This window comes from Schistocerca gregaria, unplaced genomic scaffold (assembly GCF_023897955.1).
Source record: "Schistocerca gregaria isolate iqSchGreg1 unplaced genomic scaffold, iqSchGreg1.2 ptg000261l, whole genome shotgun sequence".
Classification (NCBI taxonomy): domain Eukaryota; kingdom Metazoa; phylum Arthropoda; class Insecta; order Orthoptera; family Acrididae; genus Schistocerca; species Schistocerca gregaria.
In genome coordinates this window covers 3,513,032-3,517,141 of record NW_026061765.1, presented here as the reverse complement: position 1 = coordinate 3,517,141, position 4,110 = coordinate 3,513,032, and the positions used below count along the sequence as shown (strand labels likewise).

The following is a 4,110-nucleotide window of genomic DNA, read 5'->3' as shown; positions in this document are numbered from 1 at the left end:
TGTATTCCTGAACTCGGTTCAAGCTCTTGAAGAACCCCAAATGACCCCCGTCCGCCGACTCGTGGAAATATCTGTGTGCCATGCTAACTCGTTCCTGTGGAATACAGACCTTCACTTGGCCACGGTTGGCTCCCCCTTTACACAAGAGGCCCGCACGAAGGCAACAGCTAGTGACGACGTCGCCATCCACAAACTGCTGCATATTCGGTCCCCACCCGGCGTCCTCGGCCTGTTTGCCGGCTAAGTCGAAGAAGAAGCCGGGTGTCTCGGAGAGAAGGAAATTCACCCCCAGATCCGGCTCCACGTTTCTGAAATTGGTTCATTATGAAAGCATTATGAAAGCATATCTGACAATTCGTATTCGGCTAATCTGTTACAATTTTTAAAAACTACGTGTTTCACTGGTTTTTAACTTCGAGCATAAGGGGATGAAAATTTTAATGAAATATTTATTGCGTTATATTAAAATATTTTAAATCTGCATCTACGAAAACCGGTATTTCACTTCTCAATTAGATATAAAGAAATATGCGTTATACAAACAAGAATACAAACGGCTTGATTAACAAAAACCTTGGACCCCAGCTGTCAGCATTGCTTTTTGGTCATTCAGCAAAAGACCATGCTTCAACGGCGTTAAGTTTAGAAAAGTTTAGAAAGTGTTGCAGTTTATAAAAGACATAAAAAAAACGATTAAAGAAAAAATGCTTTGCAGACCATGAACGGTCTAAGTAAGTAAAGAAGCGGATGATAAGCTAGCTATTTATGCAAATAAGTTGGTCAGTTTAAGTTCCGAGACATGTCATGCAGCAGGAACGGAATCCTATAGTTACTACGATTGGCTAAAGGAAAAGTTTTGCAGAATCACGCGAAATCACTTCTGCAAGTGGCTGAGAATCTCGTAATGAATAAAAATTCTGTACTGAGAATTCCAAGGTGGGAGAGGCGAGATTCCTCCCCCCCCCCCTTCCCCCTTCTCAGAATCCTATCCTTCTTTACCTACAGCAAAAAATAAATAAATAAATAAAACTAGAGAAATTTCTACTGTGAAACTATTTGCATACAAGAGAACGGCCATTAAAATTTAACTCTTCAAAGTTTTAAGCCCTGCCCCGTTCGAAAATTCAATTTCTTTGTAGTTGCATTTTTTAAAGGTGTACTTGTCTAGACTCCTGGAACGGAAAGGTTTTTTTTTTAATCCGTGCTTTACAAAAGTTTCTACAGTCCATTGTTTGAAGCAGTGTCACGGCTGCCATGAGCCGCGCGGGGTACCCGCCATGTGTCCAACGCCTTGTCACGGTTCGCGCGGCTCCCCCCGTTGGAGGTTCGAGTCCTCCCTCGGGCATGGTTGTGTGTGTGTTGTCCTTAGCATAAGTTACTGTAAGTAGTGTGCAAACATACGGACTGATGGTTCAAATGGCTCTGAGCACTTTGGGACTTACCATCTGAGGTCATCAGTTTCCTAGAACTTAGAACGACTTAAACGTAACTAAATTAAGGACATCACACACATCCATGCTCGAGGCAGGATTTGAACCTGCGACCGTAGCGGTCGCGTGGCTCCCGACTGAAGTGCCTACAACCGCTCGGCCACATCGGCCGGTCTATCATGTATTCTAGAAGAGCTGCACGGTCGTCAGTGGCGCCTGTTCTTTCTAGAACAGTTACTATCTTCATATCTATGGTTAAACGTCACCCAGCCATTGACCTTCGTCTGTGCGAATGCGCACAGGCTACCGGAAATCTTACGGGAATCGTCACCTTAGTGTGAGCCAGTAATGAGTGGATGGACAAATACCTATTAAGTACATTACGTAATCGGATTGTGGGCGGTTCGGGGTGTGAGTCTCACGGGAAGCGTGCGAGGGATAAATTCCTGCAGTCGTGCTGTTCATTTGTGCCCTCGATAGCTCAGATGGATTGAGCGTCTGCCTTGTAAGCAGGAGATCCTGGGTTCGAGTCCCAGTAGCGGCACACTTTTCAGCTGTCCCCATCGAAGTATATCAACAACACCTGTCGGCAGCTGAGGGTTTCAATTAATTATCAGTTGTGTAGGTGATTCGATGAACCCTTTGCCAGGCACTTAAATGTGTTTTGCAGGGTATCCATATAGATGTAGATGATAACTCGTCCCGTGTCGCACTTGCTCAAAAGGATTCATACTGCAGAATGCATGCAAACATACTCACCGAAAATACGGACGAATATCAAGTGCAGGCTGCCGAGTGCTGCATATCCAGCTTAGACAGATCGGCTTTTCCTGCCAAGAAGAACAGGAAGTTGCTGTCTAGGAACAATCAGAGGTAGAGGAAGGGCTGATAAATACTCCTTGAATTGCAGACTAAACGTAAATAACGAAAATACATTTTTGGTAAAAATTGGTCAAAACATAATCGTTTGCCCTCCGTATTGGATTAGCTGTTTTGAATATTGAAAATCTGACTTCAGATTCGTTTTCAGCGACATTAAGAATATATGTGTAACACTCAGTTCATGCAAATCGAAGTAATAATATAACTAAATGTTTTCCCTAAACATTGAACACTTTTTTTTTCGAGTAACGATTTTCTCAGAACGGCATGCAGCATAAATTAAAAGTGGTTCGATCTCTTAACTTCTACCTCTGACCCCTAAAAGTAAACACTTTTCTTAGGAACTTATAGCTATAATATGACATTTGTTAATATTAACTAATTTTTGTGTAGGCATAAGGAGTGAAACAAACCCCTCAAAATCGAACTCAAAGTTCGAATTAGCACTGTATCGTTAAATTTAAGGTTGTTTCATTGCGGTTAGGTATGCGCTCCCATTAATTTTATGTATTATCGACTGATGTTATCCATTTTCAAGTTCAGAGAAATAATGTAGTATCAACTGATGTTACCCATTTTTGAATTCAGGTAACATCTGAGGTGCCACACTGCACGCACTCTGCGTACTCCAGTCTCGCAAGCCCTTGATCAAATCATAATTACGGGCGCCATTTTTTATTGAAAATCTAAAATTAAGCTCATAGTATTGTCACTCGTAATTCCCAAACAGATCGTTCGAATGTATTTTCATTGTCTCAAAAAAAATTTCAAATTTACCCTTTTTTGCTCATTTGTATGAGAACCTGGCCGTAACGCCGGAATATAGTCACGAGATTTTTTTTCAGAGACGCTGTACGTTCGCGAGAAGACTTTCGTTCTGCGCGTGTCGAAGGACATTCCTCAGATATTACTGTGTGTGTGCTACTCAGTCGTGCCATTTAAGTGTACATCTTTGCATAGTTTTCCTTTCACGATGTAAACAGTGTTCCGCTCAGTTGCTAACTGGCCAGTGAGTGGTTCCGAAGGTGTCGGATGTGCGGTGCGTTCGGTCTGCTAGGACAACAGCAGACTGGCGTGGTGCGATGGCAGAAGCAGACACTGAGGGAGCTAGCTGCTGGGACGCAAGCGAACAATTTATGCCAAGTAAGACGAAGAGGACTATTCTAAAATTACGAGCCGTCTAAAAAGTGTTTACCATTGGTAAATCTTGCTGTTGAGTCTGACAAAACTGACAGTTTTTCCTAGAGATACAGGAAATCCCCCCACCCCCACTCAATGAATATTTGGTTGTGATGACAGGCCGATTGGTAGTGTAGCCCGAGATCTAAGTTAGGTTGGAAGGTGGTAATTTGATTGAGAGTTGTTTACGCCAACGATTATGAATGCCGACTAAACGTTGTGCGAGCAGATTGCCCTGTAGCGTAGCCTAGTGTTTCCGTCCGCGCCACATTTAACACACTTTCTCTAACTGTGTACAAAAGTCTCACAACAGTCACGATAACTACGTTTCTGGTGGGGGGAGGGTAGAGTCCACTATGTAACTTTCACGGCAAATTTTAGTAACCGCATAAACTAACCGAAATAGAAGCGTAATTTTGACTATATTTCCTTTTGTGGGAAAATAATGGTTCTCCTCTTTTGGCAGCAACTGTAATATGTAGGCGACTTATTAGTTTTTTTTTAAACTCTGAATCATGATCTCAATAGACGCAGTGCTTTTTTTACGTTACTTGATTTGTGGTCTATAGTAAACAATGCAACGAATTGGTAAATTCTTTGAAGTTTGACGTGTGTTACA

The 4,110-nt window shown here is 42.3% G+C and overlaps 1 non-coding gene across 1 annotated transcript; it reads left to right on the top strand.

The window, feature by feature from the left end:
• The first annotated feature begins 1,899 nt into the window (after nucleotides 1–1,899).
• Trnat-ugu (transfer RNA threonine (anticodon UGU)) lies at nucleotides 1,900–1,974 on the top strand. The gene has a single exon. It is a non-coding gene; the product is annotated as a tRNA-Thr (tRNA).
• Nucleotides 1,975–4,110: the final 2,136 nt, after the last annotated feature.